The sequence below is a fragment of the Peromyscus eremicus genome, chromosome 9 (assembly GCF_949786415.1).
Source record: "Peromyscus eremicus chromosome 9, PerEre_H2_v1, whole genome shotgun sequence".
NCBI lineage: Eukaryota > Metazoa > Chordata > Mammalia > Rodentia > Cricetidae > Peromyscus > Peromyscus eremicus.
In genome coordinates, this window is record NC_081425.1 from 12,379,169 (window position 1) to 12,403,761 (window position 24,593).

Genomic DNA, 24,593 nt, shown 5'->3' on the forward strand with positions numbered 1-24,593 from the left:
TTCAAATTTATTATTAACTATTTGGCTTCCAGAAGTAGTATGTAGAGGTATTGAGTAAAAATAAACATTGAATCAGGAATTAATTATGACATGTTTAATAATTATTAACAAATATACATCTCATTAAAGTAATGTCCTTGAGACAGTGATTAACTAAAATTTATTTTGTAAAGAATTATATAGGGCACCTCAGCCAAGGCCAGTAAAAGACACCCAGAGTCTAGCCTGTGTTCTCACTGTCTGGGCTATCTGAAGATATTCTCTCTCTCTCTCTCTCTCTCTCTCTCTCTCTCTCTCTCTCTCTCTCTCTCTCTCTCTCTCATACACACACACACACACACACACACACACACACACACACACACACCACACTCCAGCAGTGCAGGACTGGTAGGTGCCGTTATGGTAAGTAAATATATGGTGGAAAAATGGGAGAGAAAGAGAAGAAGAACAGTTCATGTGCTGTAGAAAAAGGTGGAGCTGAAGAGGCAAAGGAGATGGAAAACAGGGTGACATTGATGGCCTGCTTGCCATCTGGTGCCAGGGTGACATCCAGGCCTAGGATGATGCCAAGGGCTATGTGGGGATCCAGGGACCTACTGTAGCCCAGATCTGTGCTGACATCCATGACCCATGTGTAGTTGAAAGTTTTGTTCGGTCCCACCTGGCCCAGTAGTCCCACAGCCACTTATAAAATAATCATTCAGAGGCTTAATATTATTTACAAACTTATGGCCATGGCCTATGGCTCAGGCTTCTTGCCAGCTAGCTTTTATAACTAAACTCAGCCCATTTCTATTCATCTATATGTCGCCAAGTGTTCCCTGACTTTACCTGTGTGCTATTACATGCTGCTCCCTGGACTGTGGGATAGTGTCTCTCTGCCTCTCCTTTCTCTTCCTATCTGCTTGGATTTCTGCCTGCCTCTAAGCTGCCTTGCCATAGGCCAATACAACTTTATTTATTAACCAGTCATAACAACATATATTCACAGCATACAGAAAGACATCCCATAGCACCCATGTTGCTACCAAAGGCCACAAGGATGCCTGGGGTCTAAAATCCACCTATGGCCACGTTTGTGTCTGAGGGCTGTCCAGCTGCAGAGTCTTTACCAATCTAAGTGGCCTGTACTGCCACCTGGGGCCATGGTGTTGTCTCTGCCTTGACTGCTTCCAAGGGCCATATATGGGTTCATGGCCCTACAGCAGCCAGGGTCTGAGGTGATATCAGTGGCTCCTGCTACCACCAAGGCCTGTGCGGATGCCCAGGATCTGGTCAGCCACCTGAGACCTTGTTGTTGTCTAAGGGCCATGCTGCCACCTGGGCCATACTGATTTGGGTGGCCTTAGGTGCCACCAGGGCCATGTAACATCTGGACCTGAGCTGCTGCTGAGGGCCACGTCTGGGTCTTTGGTCCTGTTGCAGCTGGGGTCTGTGTTGATGATTTCTACCCTGGTTACCACAGAGGGACATATGCTAAGCCAGCCCTACACTTCAATGGCCCTGGAATGCCTGGCCCTTCCCTTTGCTAGACATTGCAGCAGAAGAGCTGGCTGTGCTCTTCAGGGGAAAGCTCTCCCTCCCACAGTCACCACAGGCGTAAGAGAGCTGGCTCCACCCCTCTCCTAAGGTGGGTGATCTCAGCATCCCAGACTGACAAACTCAGTCACAACTCGGGCCCACATCCTGGGCCTTGAGTTGGCTCACCCTCACATCTACACCATCTATGACCTGCTGGAGCCATGAAAGGATTGGGTCCCATGGAATGATAGCCGCAGGATCTCCATGACTTGGGGCAATAACAGTATAGCCAAGAGGAGTTTCAGTGTGTGTGTGTGTGGGGGGGGGGTATTCCAGGGATGATAGTCTGTGTGTGCCAGAGGCCTTGAACCAGATCAATGACTCTTTACAGTGAAAATATGTAGACGGGCAGATTGGACAAAAGGGTATACTGCATGATACAGCACAGCTCCCAGTGCCACTAGGACAAATGAACAGGTGTTAGAGAGGTGGGAAAGATGGAGAAACGAGGTGGTTCTTGGTTTGTTCTGCTTTGTTTTTAATTTTGGAGGGAGATGCTGCAGGAGTGAGGCCCCGATATGGAGGGGCTGGGAGGTGAATAAGATTAGGATGGATGATGTGAAATTTCCAAGGAATCAATAAAGAATTGTGATATATATACATACATATATATATATAATACACGTATAAATACACACACACACATATATATATAAATATATACATATATATATATAAAGAATTATATAGAGACACTGAAAACACTCAATTAAGAAACATGCTTGCTATCAAACCTGACAACCTACACTTGGGACATATGTGGTAGAAGAAAAGAAATGACCCCAGTAAATTGTTCTTTGACATCATGGCATAGTCTTACCCATATGTATACAGATGTGTGCATACAAAAACAAAAATTAAATAAATAAATGTCTTTTTTTAATTAAAAATACAGAAGTAAAATAATTACTTGAGATTGTAGTTGAAGAGAAACTTAAAAAAAAAAATACGACTATAATTTTGGAAATGTCCATACAAATACACAAAGCATTTCAGTCTCACCTCCACCATACTACTTCCTTCAAATTTCTCACAGAACTCCTCATGGCTGCTCACTCTTGACATGATATCCCTTCTTTATGTGGTTGTTATCATAAAAAGCCCTTTGGAGTGCCGTCAGTGTTGACCGTGCATGGACAGTGGTGGGGTCATACACTGGAGAATGGCTACACACTAGCAGAAACATCCATGAAGAAAAGTGACTCTCCCTTTTCAAATCCCAAAACTGCCAAGAGACACTCAGATATGGGCAGGGCCCTCTGATAACCATGCTGGAATTTTGATTATCTTGGTCATGTGCAGGTTTTCTGCAGTCACTCAAAACTACTGTGAGTTATTGTGTATTGGTGAAATTATTAAGGCCACTCCACATAGTTAAAAGGAGATTTATTTAATGGCGTAACTTACAAGTTAAGGGATAGGTAGGTCGCGGGGTCTGGGGAAGTTGTATCACAGTCCAGCGGTGTTCTCTGGAGCTCTGCTTGGCCCACCTTCACCGTCCAAGGTCCCGGAACTGAGTTAGTGTGCCGCCCATCCAGATCTCAGGTCTCCAGGTGCCTCCCTTGGCCCCGCCTTGTAGGCGTGACAGTTGCCGAAGTCTCAATGGGGGTTGGAACTTCCAGATCAAAGCTGGAATGGCTACCCACTACATCTCCCCCTTTTTGTCTAAATAAGAAGGTTCTAACCTAATACAAGACTATATACAAAGGAATGGTTATCAAATATTGTCCAAGAATAATGAGGGATAATGACCTAGATAACTACAACCAATGCAAACAATATCAAGCAAGAAACATATACTAAAATCCAGAGAAGTATAGAGCATAGGTAAATGGCATGTTACAAGATCATTCCAAAAGGTGTCCTATCCTAAAAAACCTGAATCTAATACTTAATATGTTCTATCTAAGTTGTAACTATAACTGCTAGTCTTCAATCCCATCAAAGACCTGAGAAGGAATATAATGGTACCTGAGAAATGGTAGATGGATGCAAGCAACTTTTGGGAATCTTGCGAGAGTAGACCGAGACAGCTGGCAGCCTGGACAGTCACCAAATGTTTCTCAGCATTGTTGGTGCATTCAAATTGGCTACAGGCCTAAAGTATCTGACAGACCATTTTCCAAGGCAGGAATTTTGAAAGACCATCTTACCCTGTCTTGGCAGAGTACAGTGGTTGTTTTCCTTGTGTCCTGCTTGTCCAGAAAGGACAGCATTGCATTTGTACTGTCAACCATCGAGGCAAGGGCAGTTCTTTGCCCAGTAGGCCATTTTGTGCCAAGAAGACAAACTTCCAAATGGAAATGTCTTAGAAGCCCAACATTCTCTCGGGATCAAATTGGTGCAGCCAGGAGCAATTGTGTCTCACGTCAACAGAATTCTAAGTTATTTAAATGCTATTTTCTCTAGGTCTATGAAGTGCTTAAAGATTACCTGTCCATCTGATCTATGTATCTGTAAATCTGGATAACCTAACTAACATAACTATAGAGATGACAAGCATAGGTGACTATAAATCTATAAGTCTTATCTACTGAAATAAATTAAGGACTAAGGCTTCATGTAAACAAGGTAAACAGTCTGTAAGCAAGTGTATGGTAAAGAACAATGACTTCAAAATTGTGACAGTACACAAGATGTTATAACAGAGGTAGGAGTATATAGTGTGATATGCAATATGACAATAATCTTAAATATATATCAATATTTATAACAGAGGTAGGAGTATGTAGTGTGATAGGCAATATGACAATAATCTTAAATATATATCAATATACCGAATATCCTAAACAGAAGTAGAACATACATAAAGTATGACAGATATAAATTTACATTTGTATCAATATACAAATATTTCAAATAAGAGTAGAAATATCTGTACATTATAACAAATATAGTTCTGTATTTGTATCAATATACAAATTATCTTAAACAGGAATATAAAAATAGTTTACATTTGTATCAACATATAAGAATCCATAACAGTGCAAATTACAGTGCAAATTATTTAAGGCTGCTATTTTACTAAATTTGTTTACTAGTATACACAATAATCTACCACAATATCTTTTACCTATCCATTCCACTTCTTTTCCCTTTTTTCTCTGTTTTTTTTAGAATACTGAGTTTAATATTTTCTTCCACCCCAACCCTATAACCATCATCCATAACCCTGAGAATTATGAAACCTAAGGGAGAAGGGGCGTCGTTTTCTTAGAATTGCTTCCTGCTGTTTGGGGGGTGATGTTATCTCTGTAGGGTACTGTGAGAAAGCTCAGATAGTTAAATCTCAGTTAGACTAACTGTAGGTTCTGCAGCAAGTCTTAGAGTAATGGGTAAGATTGTCTGAAATTCTGGTAAGAAGTGTAGTATGATGATGATTACCATGGCATCATTCTGGATTGGGTAGAGTTGTTGTTGGGGCCCCATCTTCCTTCTGGAGACTTCTGAGATTGCTATTAGAAAAACTTATTTGTTATCAAAATGGAAGATTTGGATTTAAAGAGGACATAGCATGTAAGAAAGGATTCTGAGAAATCAAGAGTAAGCATGGAGAGAATTAGAATCTAGAAGACAATGGTCCCTTTTTATTGGTTTCCTTCTGTCCCACACCAGAGGGCTCTTCTGATATGGGACTGAAGAATCTCTCAAACTTTTCTTTTAGCAATGTGCTTGGGTTTAGAGAAGGAGTGAGCCAATTCTATCTCCAAAGCCAGCTTGGCTTATAATTGAATTGGAACCACAACTTTTCTAGATTGATAGAGAGATAGATGTTAGACAGTGAGATTTTACCGTGTGTAGATTGGTACCAATAGATTCTTTCTTTCTGATGTAAACATCCGGATATCCAAGGCCTTATGATTTTTGGAAGATGGGTATTTCCATTATCCTGGAAAGACAAAAACAGAACCCTACCCCAACCTTTGATTGTTAAATTTTTCTCACAACTTGTAGAGATGTCACATTGGTGGATGATCTTTTACTTCTCCTCATCAAGGGTTTTTTCCTGTTCAAATCAAATTTTTATTAATTTGTTGGTATCCATAGCTTTTCTTCTCCTGCAGAAAAAAAGGCAAAACCCCTTCCCCAACGTAGAACATATCCAGGTTTCCATTCTGAGGTCAGCACATCCTTGAAATAAACCGGTAGGTTTAGCTCAGGAGTTTTGTCTGTCATCCAATGTCTCTCCGCAGCTGTTGTTCCTTTCTCATCAGCACTGAGAAAATTCAAGGTTAATAAAGCACTATGCAATCTACTTCTAAGAGTCATTGATATCTGTTGCTGTTTATTTAGCATATCCTTTAAAGTTCGGTTGGATCTTTCTAGGACTGGTTGGCCTGTGGGATTGTGTGGTATACCTGTAACATGCTTTATATTGTAATAAGCAAAGAACTGTCTCATTTTATTGGAGACATATGCTGGGGCATTGTCTGTCTTAATTTGTACAGATATTCCCATGATGGCCATAACTTCTAATAAGTGTGTAATCACAGAATCAGCCTTTTCAGAACTCATAGGAGTTGCCCATTGAAATCCTGAATAGGTGTCAATGGTATGGTGTACATACTTTAATCTTCCAAATTCTGCAAAATGAAACACATTCATCTGCCAAATTTCATTTCTTTGTATACCTTTTGGATTGCTCCCTGCAGGTAATGGAAGTTGGTTATAGATGGAACAAGTAGGACATTTTTTCACAAAATCCTTAGCCTGTTGCCAAGTGATGGAGAAATCCTTCTTCAAACCTTTGCTATTTACATGGTATTTCTCATGAAATTCTGAAGCTTCTAGCACATTACCTATTAGTAACTGATCTATCTCATCATTACCTTGTGCTAGAGGTCCTGGCAGACCTGTATGGGATCTGATATGTGTTATATATATATAGGATGTTCCCTTTTTTTGATGATTTCCTGCAATTGTATGAATAATGAAGTTAATTCTGTATTATCAGGAATAAATTCAGCAGTTTCAATATGTAAAACAACTCTCTCTGCATATTGAGAGTCAGTGACTATATTGAGGGGTTCTGTGAAGTCCATCAGTACCATAAGAATGACATACAGTTCTGCCATTTGTACAGAGCTGTATGGACTTTGTACCACTTTACTTAAGTCTCCTGATTTATATCCTGCTTTCTCTGATTTATTTGCATCAGTATAGAATGTGAGGACTCCAGAAATTGGCTTTTGTCATACAATGTGAGGAAGGACCCATTCGGTCTTCTTTATGAATTCTATTCTCTTGCTTTTGGGATAGTGGTTGTTAATCTCTCCCAAAAAGTTACTGCAGGCTCTCTGCCAGTATTCATTATCTTTCCATAGTGATGAAATTTCTTCATTAGTTAAAGGTACTACAATTTCTGCTGGGTCCATTCCTGTCAACTGGCAAAGTCTTAATTTACCTTTTGAATCAAATCAGAGATCTATTCTATATAAATCTTTAATTTCTTATTTGGTTTATGTGGTAGGAATATCCATTCCAATATAATATCTTCCCTCTGCATCAAAATACCTGTTGGGGAATGTCTGGAGGGGAATATGACAAGAATGCATTTAAGTTCTGGATCCACAAGATCCACATGTGCTTCTCGAATTGTCTTTTCTACTAGAGCCAATTCCTTTTCAGCTTCAGCTGATAATTCTCTTGGACTATTTAATTCTTTGTCCCCTTCTAGAGTATTAGCCAAATTTTGTAGTCCATCTTTGGGTATTCCCATGATACCCAGTAAGTTGGAAATGCTTCCTAATAACTTTTGAAAATCATTAAGGGTCTTCAATCAATCTCTTCTTACTTGTACCTTTTGGGGTCTAATTTTTTGTAGCTCTATCTTATATCCTAAGTAATTAATAGAATCTCTTCTTTGTATTTTTTCAGGAGCAATTTGCACTCCCCAGCGAGGCAAAACTTTTTTTACTTTGTCAAACATGCTTTCTAATGTATCTAATTTTGGATCAGCTAATAGGATATCATCCATATAGTGATAAATTATAGACTGTGGAAACTTTACACGAATTATCTCCAATGGTTTCTGCACAAAGTATTGGCACAAAGTAGGGCTGTTTAACATTCCCTGTGGGAGGACCTTCCATTGATATCTCTTGACTGGCTGAGAATTGTCATAATTAGGTACTGTGAAGGCAAATTTTCCTCTATCATTTTCTTGTAAGGGTATGGTAAAGAAACAGTCTTTTAAGTCAATAACAATTATAGGCCATTCTTTAGGTAGCAGAGAGGGCAAGGGCATCCCAGTCTGTAGGAAGCCCATTGGCTGAATTACTTTATTAATAGCTCTCAGATCTGTCAGCATTCTCCAATTACTAGACTTTTTTTTAATAACAAATACAGGAGAATTCCAAGGGCTGGTAGATTCTTCAATGTGTTGAGCATTTAACTGCTCTTGAACCAGCTGTTCTAAAGCTTGTAGCTTCTCTTTTGTCAAAGGCCATTGTCCAACCCAGACAGGTTTATGAGTTAGCCATTTTAAAGGTAAGGCAGTTGGTACTTCTGAGAGTTCAACAGCAGTCGTGCTCTGTTTGTGAACAGCCTGAAAGTTTGGTGACTGATTTTTGCAGCATGTCATGATATTATTCCTAGAAACATGCATTGGTCTGTATTCCTTTTCTGAAAGTGTAGGAATTTTAATCTGGGTATTCCACTGTTGTAACAGATCTCAGCCCCAAAGATTTACTGCTACATTTGCTACATATGGCTTCAGCCTTCCTCTCTGTCCTTCTGGCCCTATGCATTCAACCCATCTCGAACTCTGTTTTATCTGACCAATCTCTAAAAGTTGGGCATCTACCTCTTGAAGAGGCCAATTCGGATGCCATGATTTTGGTGTAATTACAGTCACATCTGCACCTGTGTCTACCAGGCCCTCCATAACCAGGCCATTAATTTGAATCCTAAGCTTTGGTCTTTGTTCATTTACGGAAGTCTGCCAAATATTTGTTTTATAGTGTTCTTTGTAAACTGTGATCCACCTATCAGAGCTGTTTTATCATCCATTGCAGTATCAGTTTTTACATTAGGCATTGGTTTATTCAGTTGTCCTGGAGAGGAATTTCTTCCACAGTGGCTGGGAATGTTCATACTACATTCGATTTGGGGGCCTGAAAGAGCCCCACCTGAGGCGTTTCCCGCCAGTAAAGGGTTGCCTCGTGTATCTATTTTTGATCTGCACTCACTGGTCCAATGTCAGCCTTTGCCACACCTTCTACATAATCCAGGAGGTGGTTGGGGTCTCCTGTTTAGGCTATTCCTAAAAGGAGTATTACTTCTAGGACTACCCCACGTACAGTTTTTACTTATATGACCTGGTGTACCACATTTAAAACATTTGTTAACACAGGGCCTTCTTTCACCTCTGGGATTTGTCTCTCCTATCCAAGCCTCATTACTGTAGTTACGAGACTCAACGCCATTAGTATACTGAATCCATTCTTCCAAAGGAGCTGATATGATCTTTAATGGTGTAAGTATTCTTCTGCATTCTGCATTAGCATTGTCAAATGCCAATGACTCAATTAATACTTTTCTTAATTCTTTATCTGATACAGCTTTTGTTATAGCTGTGTTCAGCCTTTGTAAAAAATCAGTGAAGGGTTCATGAGGTCCCTGAAATATCTTTGTGTATACCTCAGTTGGTTTTCCAGGTTCTGGAATTTTTTCCCAAGCATTTAGAGCTGCTGTATGGCATAGGGATATTGTATGCTCATCATAAGTGACTTGTACATTCCTGTCAGTGAAACATCCCTCACCAAGTATTTGATCTTGGGAGATCACAAAACCTCTGATTTTACCTTGTTGTTCTAAATTTTTTGCCTCTTCTCTCAACCAGCTTTTCCACTGTAGCTGTTGGCTATATTCTAGAACAGCTGAAATTAACTGATGCCAGTCATCTGGGATGATTCTATGTGAGGTAGACCACGAGTTTAACATCTGTCTTACATATGTGGAGTGTATCCCATAGGTAACTACTGCTTCCTTTATATTTTTAAAGTCCCTTGTTGAAATTGGTTGTAATGTATATGTATTATATGGCTCGGGGTGTGTGTCATCCGCTGGCTTCTCATGGATGATAACAGGATAAGCCATTGTGTGAGAGCCATTTGGAGATGTTACAACCTCTATGGTCTTGCCCTTCTGCTTATTAGGTCCCTTGTCATGTTTACTGAGAGTTTCTTCTAAGACTTGCTAACGAGCACCTAGGGTCTGTTCTAGGGAGTGAACCTCCTCTCTGGCAAGGGACTCCAGATTTCTCATGGAATCATAGAAGTTTTTATGTTCCTCAGAAACACATGATTCCATGGACCTTATCTTATCAATTAATGATAATCTTTCTTCCTTATATAGTGTCTGGAGAGTTAGTGTTCTGTCCATTAAATATTCACATTTATTATCAATAAGACCAATTTTTGGTACAAGCCTGTTTTGTAAATCCTGATCAGCAGATTCCAGAGAAAGAATCTTTTTCTGTAAGCCTTCATTGCTCTCTTTTAAAGCAGATTCCAGAGAGAGAATCTTTTTCTGTAAGCCTTCATTGCTATTTTTGAAAGCCTGTAAATCCTGGCTAGCAGATTCCAGAGAGAGAATCTTTTTCTGTAAGCTTTCATTGCTATATTTTAAAGCCTGTAAATCCTGGTTAGCAGATTCCAGAGAAAGAATCTTTTTCTGTAAGCCTCATTGCTATTTTTTAAATCCTGTATCAGTCCCAATAATGACTCATCTTTGTTCTTGTTATTAAATCAGTGTTTGAACACTGTGTGAATTATTACGATGAATGCCAAAATGGTACAGGCCAGATATGACTTAGAAAGGTCGTATATTTCCAGGAAGATGTCATTCATCATACAGGCAAAAAGGTTTTCAAATTCTTGTGAGGTAATGTTGTCATCCATATTACAAGAATTACTCAAAATTTGTTAGTCAATTTTAAGGTGTAAAATTATCAAGTACTTTTACTTGAAACAATATGCTTACCTTTTGTGGTTTTCGAGGGTGTAGTAGCACTTTTCAGCCAGCAGGTGGCGATGGTACAGCTCCAAAGCAGGGCCTGCTGGTGATCTTGGCTGACTGTAGCTCGCTGGAGTCAAGATGGCAGGAGCCAGAGCTGGTGCCAGCACTCAGGAATCAGGGGAGTGCCTCTTTCCCTGGTCTTGGGGCTAAGCTAGGGAACTGAGACCGGACTAGCTGCTCCCTTTTTCGGGAATGGAACTGTGTAGGTGTTCCCTGGTTATATAGAACTTTGCAGGCGGGTTTAGGTACCCCGCTAGCTGGGGATGAGGCTGAGGGCAGGAGCCACCCAGGCCTTTGGAATTTGCCCCATGTGAGTGCCAGACATTGGTGAAATTATTAAGGCCACTCCATGTAGTTAAAAGATTTATTTAATGGCGTAACTTACAAGTTAAGGGATAGGTAGGTCACGGGGTCTGGGGAAGGTGTATCACAGTCCAGCGGTGTTCTCTGGAGCTCTGCTTGGCCCACCTTCACCGTCCAAGGTCCCGGAACTGAGTTAGTGTGCCGCCCATCCAGATCTCAGGTCTCCAGGCGCCTCCCTTGGCCCTGCCTTGTAGGCATGACAGTTGCCGAAGTCTCAATGGGGGTTGGAACTTCCAGATCAAAGCTGGAATGGCTACCCACTACAATTGTGGGCATTAGATGTGTCATATACAGAAGTCAGAAGTTTACTGCTCCCTCCATATCATCTGACTCTTGTATGATTTCTACTATTTTTTTCGTGTGTGTGTGTGTGTGTGTGTGTGTGTGTGTGTGTGTGTGTGTGATTCTAATTGATCCACTAGGATGGGGAAGGTTAATACAGATACTCCATCAATGGCTGAGGATTCAGTCTCTGTTTCTCAGTACTGTGAGCAGCCATGGATTTCTGCATTAAGTATTACCCATGACAAGAACAATTGAACTCAGTCAATTGAAAATGAATAAATATTTTCAAAGGGGGCATGCAGTTAGGAAGAAGATATGATGGGCTATTTTGGGAGAGATAGAAGGAGGATGACAGGAAGATATGGTGTGGTGATATTTTATTTGTGCTCTAAAAAATAAAACTTATCTGGGGATTAGAGGACAGAACAGCCTCTATATTTGACATAGAGGTCAGGCAGTGGTGGCACACACCCTTAATCCTATCACTGGGGAGGCAGAGATCCATCTGGATCTCTGTGAGTTGAAAGCCATCCAGGAAACAGAGCCAGGCATGGTGACACACACCTTTAATCCTAGCACTTGAAATCTCATGTCTTTGCTTGGGAAAGACACACACCCTTAATCCCAGAAAGCAAAAAGGTATATAAGGCATGAGGACTAGGAACTAGAGGCTTATATGCAGTTCAGCTGAGATCCATTTAGGTGAGGACTCAGAGACTTTCAGTCTGAGGAGACAAGATCAGGTGAGGAGTTAGCAAGGTGAGTTTGGCTGTAGGTTAGTCTGTTTCTCTCATCTTTCAGCTTTTACCCCAATGTCTGGCTCCAGGTTTTCAATTAATAAGACTGTTTAGCAATTCGTGTTACAGTATGGTAAATGTATATTGTATATTTGTAGAAAAATTCCCAAGAATGAATAAAAATATTTTTAAGTTGAATAAAAATTTGTATGTGGTAGACAATAAACATTTTAAATTTGAGAAATAAAAATAACCCCAAAACTAAAAAGAGATAATGTGTGTTGGAGAGAGGGGATTCTAGAAACAGAAATAGCAGGATACAGGTCATATGAAAGGAAAATTTGTAAGGGCACTTTAGTTAAGGGTGAGGTAGATAGGACAATAAAAAAAAGGGGGGGTCATAAAATTATTAAGAATGCTTGAGAAAAGAGAGAGAATTATCATTTTATATTTAGCTAAAATTACTTTACAAAATAAATTATACCACTTGGGATGATAATACCCTCTTTAATGGACATAGACTATCTAATAAAAAATTCAGCACCTTGTATGAGAAACCTCCCTTTATGTTCTTGGTCAAGAAAGTCCAAGACATTTCCAAAACAAGATAGACTATTATTATTGTCCTTGGTTGCCTCTCAGAAGTTGAAGGTAAGTCCCTATAGCTGAAGACACCATGCACTTGAACAAAGGATTCAGAGGATTTAAGCTAAACCCAAAATCCTCCTCCCTGAGAACTAGCTTTCATAGTGTTAGAAGATAATATGCAAGCTGCTAATGTAAAAAAGCAACCAATAGTCCTACTCAGCTGTCATGACTATTATTAAATATCCAGGGTCCAAGGGTTTCCACTACATTTGGTGTGGGATATCTGAGGGAAAAAAAAATTCATACACTATGCTTTTATGTCTGTTAACTTTATTCCTCTAAGACAAAATTCTATCAATACAGTTATAGCTCCATCAGGCATTCAAATGATTAGCCACGGAAATGTATGTGTATACACACACACACACACACACATACACACACACACACATACACACACACACACACACACACACACACACATATATATATATATATATATATATATATATATATATATAAATGTATGGATGAATGTACATGTATATTCATGGAAGACTGGAATCAAAAGGAAATGATCAAAATAAATAAATGAGTAAAATTGCTTTATGTTTAACATCAAGTTATTTCTACTGACAAATATATTGTAGAATTCTTTGAATTTTTATGGATACATATGTGCTAGGTAGAAAGCACCCATTATAAAATAAAAGGATAACACATGAAAACAATACTTCACTAATGGCAAGTATTGTGTTTTAAATCAGACATTTCAATTATGAGTAGAAAATACGAAATTTGAATGGGAAAAAAGCCTATATAAGCTTCTTGCTTGTAGAGTTTGGGTAATTAAAATTTTCCCACATCAATATCAACTATAATTAATCTATCATATCAAAATTTTCATGACCAGGACTCTCTTCTGTTCACATCACTTTCTAGCAAGGACCATGCTTCCTACTCTGAGACAATTTCATACATGCCTTTCTATCAAAAAAAAACCCATTCTCTATGTTCCCCATACCTTCAGAATATGTGATGTATTTCCATCAAAACTCAGTCTCAAATATCTCTTTCATTGTCTCCAGACACTTGTATGATCCATGTATAGCTAATTGTCATAAAGTCCTTTCTGTGTTATGGTCATCAATAAGGTAATGTATGGGAAAAGTAGCCATGCAATATTCAGTTGACAAGAGAGCCAAGAAATGGCAGCAAATGACTCATAATTTATGATTAGCAAAGATCAGTATAAGCTTCATGCTTTAGTATGAATTCACAGAGTAGAATATAGATCTAGATAATTATGTGACTAAAACTGAGATATTCAGAGAGATAAGAACACCATTACAGAGGGTGTGGACTGAGTGCAATTTGAAATTCAAAGTGGTTACTTCCTGCTTGAGATCATAGCCTAAATAGATATGAGAATTTCATACTTGATCCAATTAGTTGGTGAATTTTGCTGATGCACTTTACCTCAGTATAACTCAGGGTGTATTGATAAGGGTACCTAGGTATATGACAGGTACGTAGATACTGCTGAACTCTGGGAAGTCACATGACAGTGAACAATATGATGTGATTCCATCCGTCTGGCGACAGTTCATAATCCTTAAGTGAACCGTCCTAGCACCCATCTGTTATTCTTAATAATTATTCACTCACTGAAGAATAACAAATAACAGGCAATTAAAGTATATTTTATAAAACATAATCACAGAGTGTAAAACAAAAGTAAATATGTAAAATGAGTGGGGTTATTTTAAATGTTTTGGATATTTCAGAATAAGCATATTAATTGAAAATTTTGTTTTTTTCTTCTACATATCATCAGTTCTCATATTATGTGTTGGTTGAAATGTCAAAGAGCATTTGGCTCCACACAGATGTGTACTCGGTAAAAAGCGAGGCACACTGAGAACAGTGGGACTTTAAAACTCTTGAGATATTAACTGAATCCAGTATAACTCCCCTCACCGTACTGATTCATCCATCCGTCAATGCTCTCCTCTTGTAAAGGCTGACACACAAGTAGTTGAACCTTTATTATTAAAAAACAAATTCTAGATGAATAGTTTCATAACTTAGAGTCTTTCCTTTGTTAGAAGCCAATAACATCAGAAGAACATAAAGAAAATTTTTTTATTCCAGTGTAGAGAAGCTACATATCTCTTAGAGTGTACGCTGAAATGCCGCCCTATATTGCAGGGCATATGAATATGTGTGTTAGATTTAAAAGGATAAATCCTTGTTTTAACTACATTACCACTTCTTCACAACCACTCTGCCTCATCCTTTCCTCAAATCCTTCAGCACTCTTAGGTGCTCTTTGGTAGATGAAATCCTATCTAATTAATTCTATTTATTCCCAGATTACATTGGCAGTGTTACCCTGAGGCTTTGTTTGGTCAGGAAAGATGGATTATACCTGTTGTGTTAGCAATAGTCTTATGATTGTCTGCCAGTTCACTAGTAAGCAATACTGATACTGTCGTTGATTCATTTGTATGAATGAATCCCACACATAGTCAAAGCTTTCCATCTGAACAACCCCTGCCTACAACTCAGACTTTGTACTCATATTTTTATAAAGCTCATATAAAGTACTGATACATAATATATATCAAAATATTGTAACTATATGCACTGTATAGAAAATACAAAATACTTTAGCTTGTCCATGGTATCTATATAAATAATTTAATAAAGCATAATTAAGGAAAATGTAAATGATAAGTAATGAGCATAAGATTTTACACAATAACCGATATCATTTGTTTCCCCCAAACCCATAATGGCTTTTTTTCCCTTTTTACATGGCTCTTTTGAGCAATCTGTACTTTCATTTCCAAAGTGCTTATGCTCTCTTCCCTGTCCATTCTGGACTTTACAATGGTTGACTGAGTTTCTCCATTGCTGTTCTGCCGATGGTTCTAAATACACATGATTGTAATATCTGATAACAAATATAACTGGAAACAAAGTAAAGATTTTCTTTTGTAGTGTGCTCATACCTTTCTTATGTCCTTCTATTTCTGTAATCAGAATAAGTATTTCATATGTTCTGCCCTAACTACATCAGCTGTGGCCAGGTTACTTTTGATATCACTTTGAGTTATTCTAATGACAAAAACACCAAGTATTGGATTTTACATAAGCTTGATGAATTTTGGCTTTTGACTTTATTCAAGCTTTTATATTCTAGTGTTTCAGATTGCTTATAGACAAATATCCACACCCATGAAAATTGAATTTTGAGAATATGTTCTGATGAATGACTCATTTATGGTATTTGATATCTTTTATTCAAATATATAAAGCTGTAAAAACAATGTAGGAGTAATCCAGCCTTCAATGAAATATTTCGCAATCTATGTAAGGGCTAGGAGTGGAGACCCAGCCCTGCTGATATTCAAACACTCTGGGAATTTTCAGAGGGGAAGAAGAGAGGAAAGGAAAAAGCAAGACAGACAATTTAGCTTCAAACATACAAATCTTTATCTAGGGCATCTGTGTCAGCCTCTGGCAATACATCAGAGGCAAAATAGTCATGAATTTTCAGGTGTTTCATCAACCAAAGGAAACACCCTGAATTTTAAAATACATAAACATGCAAACAAATGCAGCCATATATGTTCATGGTTTATTCCATTCTAGACACACTGCTGCATAATCAGAATACATCTGACTAAGTCAATGTTACATAGGAAAGATTTTCTCCTTGAAAACTATATGTTATTTTGTTAAACTCAGTGAATGGATGCTAATGTCCACTATAGAACTGAACTGGTGGGGCATAATCTAATACAAAGTATTTCACTAAAACGATCAAGGTCCATTGTCCTTGTTATGAATAAATAAAGAATATGTATATTTTAGTATTTACAAGCAATCAAAGGGAGACTTCTGCTGTTGCTAATTTTTTTTTCCTTAAAATCTCAGGGCAAAATGCATAATACATATAATGAGTCAGAAATGATCGTTATTCATTTACAGCCTCTCTAGTTAGAGTGAAATAATGCCATTTTTAGGTCATTGTGGAATGATGTTGCTGGCGTACGTGGACTGAATAGAGTGAGTCTTGGTGCCAAGGTTAATGCATCAACTTCAGGTAGTTGCTTTGTTGAATTTTGTTAAATATTCTTGAGGATCTCTAACCCTCTGAGACAGACTGAAATGAAAAGGAATTTAATTAGAATGTGCTGGGAATGTAATGTGATACACTAAGCTTTTATGAAGAAAACTCGTGCTGAGCCACAGCGTTGCTGGCCCTGAATTATCATACTAGAGAAACAGAATACACATGTGTGAATATAATCAGAAGAAAGTAAAGGGAACATATCAAAAGGTAGTAATTTAATGAAACTTGTACCAAAAACAAAAACTGATTTTAAAAGAAGAGAGCTCTCTCACACTCTGTGAAATCCAGAAATAAAACTCCTGCTTCATTTTAAAGCTGCTGTCCAAGGACAGTTATACTATGCCAGTTTTAGGCACTGGAATTCAGCACTCCTGTGATTAATTTCAAAGGCACATTTGAACAGGGTTATTATTAGGTTAGTCTGTTAATACGAAATCTGTCAAGGAGGCCTTGAAGTGGAAATCAAGCACGTGCATACAAATTTTAATTTAAAATACCTTCTTAAGCATTTGACTATTTTCATTTCATTTATCAAACAGAGCTCAAAATTAAGTCAATTAATGCAACTCAGCTATATTTTGTAGCAATGTGTTACATATTTATACATATATATATGGTGATATTTTATGTGTAATGAAATGTGATTTTATTTGTATGTTAATAAATAAAGTTGCCTGGGGGTCAGAGCTAATAGCAAGCCATAGCAGAAGCTGGGCAGTGGTGGTGCACACCTTTAATCTCAGCACTTGGGAGGCAGAGCTGGGCGGATCTCTGTGTGATCAAGGATACAACCAGCATGGAGACATATGCCTTTAATCTCAATAATCTCAATACCAATCATAGAGACCTGGAGGTCTGTATAGACAGGCAGTGATGAGGAGGTCATGTGGTTGGGTTTACAATCAATGAGAAGGCAGAATAGAAAGTCAATAAAAGGACAGACACACAGGAAATAGGTCTCTTTGCTGAGGGGAAGGACAGCAGTGGCAGTGAAGGATAAGAAAGAGTTTTTAGCTCTTAGCTATTGCTCTGACCTCTTGGCTTTTAACTCTGCAATTGGTTTTGTGTTTCTTATTTAATAAGACTGTTCATCTACATACAGATAGATAGATAGATAGATAGATAGATAGATAGATAGATAGACAGATAGATAGATATTATGATAAATATAATTCCCAAAGTTCACTTTAAACAAAGCTTGATAATTCTAAGGATTTAGTATGAGTAAATATATGCTTTATATTTTTCTAAAAGCAAATAAATAATATTGATGTGATGTCAAAAATAAGAGAAAAACTCCTTTTCATTTTAAATTCCTGCCTTTTTAGTAAGAAATAACTTTCTCTGCCTTCTTGGATTTCAGATATTTCTTACATTAATTTCATATTACATATACATGGTAATTAAGTCTTAAATAGTTGTTCAAGTTTAAATAAACATGGAATTTACTTTACCTATCACCATTACATGTTATGTTATATTAAATTGCTAGGTTTCAATGGCTTTATGTTAGTATAATTTATTTCATATACATTCATGGAGAATTTTTTTACTCTCAATTTGGTTCTATGTAAATATAGAAGATAAAATGAAGTAGTCAAGTATTAAAATTATTATCAGATAGACTAATTATGTTATTTACTACAGAAAATTAATCCATGAATACATTTATTTAATTCTCTGCCTTATGTTACCATTTTTAAATATAAGAAATATAGTATTTTGGTATGAAATCAATCAGAATCACATTTGATGCATTCATTCAAACACTTGAGGTTCCTCTATTGAGGATTCTGTTTAGATCTATACACCTTTTTTTTTTCATTGAATCTAATTTATGGAGTTCTTCATGTATGTTGGCTATTAGTCCTCTATCAGACGTGGCAAAATTCTTTGTCCATTCTGTAGACTATCACTTTTTCTGATTGGTGCTGTCCTTTGCCAGTCAAAACAGATGCTTCCTCTGGCAGCAGATGTGAACAGATGCAGAGACCCACAGCCAGGAATTACGTGGGGAGATAGTCTAAATGGGTAGTCTCCATCCAACCCCTCCCCTCAGAGTTCAGAGAAACCTGCAGAAGAGTAGGTGGAAAGATTGTAAGAGTCAGAGGGGATGATGGACACTGGGAGAACATGACCCTCTGAATCAACTGAGCAGGGCTCATATGAGCTCACAGAGACTGAAGCAACAAACACAGGGCTTACGTGGGTCCTCTCTACATATATATTACAGCTGTTTGCTGTGGGATGGTCTTTCTGTACACTGTGAATACGTGTTGCTACCTTTGGTTAGTAAAGAAGCTGCTATGGCCTGTGGCAAGGCAGAGTAGAGCCAGGCAGAAAATCCAAGCAGAGATACGGGGAGAAGGAAGGTGGAATGGAGAGAGATGCTGATCACAGCTGGAAAATAAAGATGTAATGGACGACAGGTTACACCACGAAGCCATGTGACAAAACATCGATTAATAGAAATGGGTTCTATTAAGTTGTAAGAGCTAGTTAATGATAAGCCTGAGCTATAGGCCAAACAGTTTGTAATTAATATAGGCCTCTGAGTGATGATTTTATAAGTGGCCGCGGGGCCACGGGGCTGGGTGAGACTAAGAAAACTCCCTGCTACGGCTCTTAACCTACTATTTTTATAGGGATCCTGACTGTGAGATCAAGTGGGTCTCTGATTTTTTTCCTGCTCTTGGGATGCTTTTTCTCCTGTTGGGTTGCTGTGCCTAACTTTGATCTGATGGTTTCTGCTTCAACTTATATTTTATTTTGGCATTTTGGTTGTTATCTCTTAAAAGTCTGTTCTTTTCTAATGAGAGAGAGGAAAGGAGTGAATATGGAGTGAAGGGAAGGTGGGAAAGAACTTGGAGGAGTAGAGGAAGGGGAAACTATAACCACAATATATTGTACAAAAAAAGGATCTATTTTGAATTAAAGAAAAGAAAGAAAAATGACATATTTAACATAAAAGTATAAAAATGCCAAGCCTACTATCCTTAAGAATTTTAATCCCTTAGAAAAGTTAACATTATCTCAGTGTTTATAAGCTTGCAAGTATCTTTAAGAACCCTAACTAAATATACTGATTTAAGATGTTTTACTATTATAAATGTGTGGATACAATTAGTATAAATTTAAATTATACTTAATTAAAACCTTTTTAAATTTCAAATGTAATATAAAAAATAAGAGAGTATGATGTCTAAAATAAAATAATTCTTACTTACTAATAAATGTAATTTAAATTTTACACTGAAAAAAATCTACCTAAGCTTATACAAGTAAATAAGTAAATTTCTTTTAAGAAATTATAGGTATGAGTGTTTTCATTGGCATATTAATTCTGCATAATGTTTTCATAAGAAGGTATATTTTATCTATTTTCTCCCTGGTAAAACAGTCTTGATCAATGTACATTTGAAAGATCCCTAGTTAATATTTTTTGGACATTCTAGCATGGCTGAAATTTGAGAAATTGTAGCTTTATTAGAACTAGTTATGAATTTTATCATTTTTAAACATGTTTATAACTTTTTTGAAACAATATATTTTAAACATGATTCCCTTCCCCACACTCCTCCCACACCCTCTTTACCTTACCTTGCTAAGTATATTTTATATTCTCTCTCTCTCTCTCTCTCTCTCTCTCTCTCTCTTCCAAACAAAACAAAACAAAATGAAAATCAAAACAAAAAAATTAACAATAAGATAAAGAATATCAAAGCAAAACAAAATGAAAAGACATCCCCCATACACAGAGAGAGAGAGAGAGACATACATACACACACAAAAAAAAATATGTCATGGAATCCATTTTGTATTGGCCAATTACTCCTGGGCATTAGGTCTACCCCAGGGTATTGCTGTTATACCTAGTGATGCTCCACTGGAGAAAACTGATTTTTTTTTCCCAACATGTTTGTAGAATACGTTCTTTAGAATATTGATGACTAAAGAATATTAGGAAAGAATAAAATGAATTCACATCTTGATGTGAGAGACTGTGTTTATAGTGAAAAATCTGTTCTATTTATATATGTTTGAATCAATATTTTAGAAAATATATCCTAAGGTAAATAGGAAAATGAACAGTGCTATAATAATACTTTTATAAGGGCTTCTCTAAATTTATATTACAAATTCATAAATTTTTTTATTCTTTTTTTTAACCAGCATTAGATTTCATTTTGTCATACAACATAGCTGATTATAGTTTCTTCTCTCACTCCTCCTCCCAGTTTCTCCTCTCTTCCCCATCCCATCTAGATCCATCCCATTCTGTCTCTCATTGAAGAGAAAGAAACATATAAATGAATAAAATCATAAAACTTGGCTTCTTAAGAATAGTAAGAGAATAAATGATGTAGAACAAAAAAAATATATCGAGATGGGGTAAAATAAACAAACAGATGGAAAAGAGCCTAAAAATTGCAGAAGACACCGGAAGAGATTCAGAGGCCAGCTCCTGCAAAAACTCAGAGTTCCAAACAAAATCACTAAATTGGAAGGCAAAATATATGTGCAAAGGACCTGTAGGGTAAAAAGAGAGAGTAAAATTATATAAAATATAAAATAAAATTCAAAATAACGTATTTTAAAGCCCTGAAAGGATATTATGAGACAAGGCAAGCTCCAAACATGCCCCTGAGTTTATTTTCATGTCCATCTACTCCGCAGCAAGTAGCCTACCCATAAGAGTAGTTTATTTCCACAGTGAGGTTTCCTTTCATAAAACTAAATTTCCATTTGCAAGTGGGTATCAGTTGGAGATAACTTGTGGGTTCAGATGGGGTCATGTGTTCATCTCTCCTTTTTCCTCTAGGACCACCAACTAGTGCAGACCTATTCAGGCCCCGTGCACACTACCTCATTATCTGTGAGTTCATAAGAGCTTTGATCCTGTTGATTTAGAGGGCCTTTTTATTTCTTGGTGTCCTCCATCCCCTCTGGCTGTTACATCCTTTCTGCCTCCTCTTTGATGGGGTTCCCTGAACCCTGAGATAGGGGACAAAGATGGAGACATCCCTTTAGTGCTGAGTGTTCCAAGATATGAGACTTATTTTAAAGCATAGTCATAGATATGATGTCATACCAGCAGATTTATTAGCATTTAACTGGCTTTGGTTTTAGTAGGTCTCCTGGACTCATTTTCAGCAAGCCATGTGATATCCAAATTATTCTATATCTATATGTCCCAAAGGTTTTTTACTTATTTTTTTTATCTTATTCTTTGTCAAAAAAGTAATGCGTGCCTGGCTGTGGTGGTGCAGGCCTTTAATCCCACACGGGAGGCAGAGCCAGGAGGATCTTTGTGAGTTCGAGGCCAGCCTGGGCTATGGAGTGAGTTCCAGGACAGGCACAAAGCTACACAGAGAAACCCTGTCTCAAAAAAAACAAAACAAAACAAAACAAAAAGCAATGTTATTAAAATGCATTGGTCAATTGGTTTATAATTAAAAATAATTTTTTTAAATTGAATTTTTGTTAAGCACATTGAAAGTATTCCCATGTGACTACATCCATTTATCTTTATGTCTCCATTATTTACTATCATAAGATTTTAAAACTTTAAATTATATTTATTTTTAACTGAGATACAAAAACAAAACAACTGTACATACTTAAGAAGTATTATTATATATTTTGATAAACTTCAGTGTTTACATGTCTTTCTCTTCTCACAGTGATCATTTATTTATAATAAAAAACACATTTTTAACATTTAAAAACTATACAATGCATTATGGTTATTTAGTCACTTTCTGTGCAGAGACACCAAACATCTTACTTCTCATAACACATAGTTTAGCACCCATTAACATTCCTCATCCCTTTGCATCCTTTGCTGTCCCCAAGTTCCTCTTGAACCACTCATGAGGTCAACTTTTAAATCATCTAACTATGATATCACAGAGACTTTTTCATCCTTTCTGGCCAATTTCACTTACCATAATGATTTCTAGTTGCATCCATGAGGCAAATGACAGGATTCCACTGCTTCATGGATGGAAATTGAGTGGGAATGTGGGTCACGTTTCCTTATTCTACTCCTCAGTTGATGGATGCTTAAGTTGTTTGCGTGTTTTAATATTGAGAATACTGCTACAAAAAAGATCAAAATGCACGTGTCCTTTTAGCATATTGATTCTATTTCCTTTGAATGTATTCCAAGTAGTAGGATTATTTGAACATATTGCCTTTATTTTTTAATATTTTTTTGATACTGGGTTTCTCTGTATAGTCCTGGCTGTCCTTGCACTCATTGGTAGACCATGCTGGCCTTGAACTCAGAGATCTTCCTGACTCTGCCTCCTGAGTATTTAGATTAAAGGCATGCTCCATGACACCTGGCTTGTATTTTTAATTTTTGCAGGAAGCTATCTAATGTTTTCTAAAGTGTTCACATAAATTTTAATGTACAAATACTTTGCAACAGATCCCTTTTCCCTATACTCTTGTCAGAATTGTATTACCTTTTGTGTTCTTGGTTACTGACATTCTTACTATAAAATTATGACAGTGCATGCAGCCCTAATTTGCATTTTCCTAATGATTAGTCATCTTGAACATTTTCTCCTATTCATGTAGGACACCTGTATGCTTGCTTTAAAAATGTAATGCTGACTAAAGCATAGAACATAAGAAATTTCAAACAATATGAGGACTTAACAGTACCACTAATTTTGTTATTTAATATGAGTACTTGTGGGACCAGAGAGATGGCTCAGCTGTTAGAAAGGACTTGCAGAGGACCAGAATTTGGTTCAGAGAATCCATACTAGGGTGACCCAAAGTGCCGCCAATTGCAGAGAATCCTATACCTGTGATATTCATGTGCACATAGCCTCACACAGGCATGTAAACATGTTTAAAAGATTTGTGAAATGAATCTTTAAAATAGTAAAATGTATCCTTGTAAATATTTTGGTTAGTTTCTGACTTAAAACATACATCACTCTATAGAAAAAATATAAAATTAATTTAAAAAGCATAACTGGCTTAATGAGCAAATACAAAGCTATTAAAGCAAACAAATATGGCAAGATCATGGGAGGTAAATTGGAAGCAAACCTGCCTTTCATCTACAAAGTTCAAGCCACACGTGATTAGACTTAGCTTTGTAAAATACATTTCAAGATCAATTAGAAAGTCTGCTAGAAGCTGGTTTTTTTTAGACACCATGATACAAAGCTTATATATAAAACATCAAGCCATGTGAAAGTACAGAAATTAATTCCAAATTTTCTTTAAATTCTTATAAGTAGGTTAGGAAAAATCATTTGATAAACTGTAAAATTAAGATGGTATTTGACAAGTTTACATTATGAATGGAAAAGTAAAAATATAAACCAAATTCAAAAAAGTTTTCTTCAAATAAAGTTTCAATAGTTATAAAAACACATTTAAATAAAAACAACAGGTAGAAAACAAAATACCATAACCAAGAATCATAGGACAAAATGAAACAGAAAATATAAATGTAAATCAGAAATTAGAATAAAACTGATTAACAGAAAATATTTCCATAGGCTTACAGACATCTACATCCTGCCAATGTAAAGATTAGTGTACATTACACTCAATTTTGACAATGAGACAATTATAGTTTGCTGTGGAATTATCTTTTTATACACTGTGATGATGTGTTTTTGCCAAGGCACCTTCTGACTGGCTTAACTAAGAGCTAAATGACCAACAGCTAGGCAGGAAGAGGTTAGGCAGGACTTCCGGGCAAAAGGAAGAGAGGAGATGAATCTAGGTGCAGGGAGATGCCAGAGGAGACAGAGAGGAAGCAGGACAAGCATGAGGAGAGGTGAAAGCCGAGAGCCACATGGCACCGTGTAGATTAATAGCAACGGGTTAATTTAAGT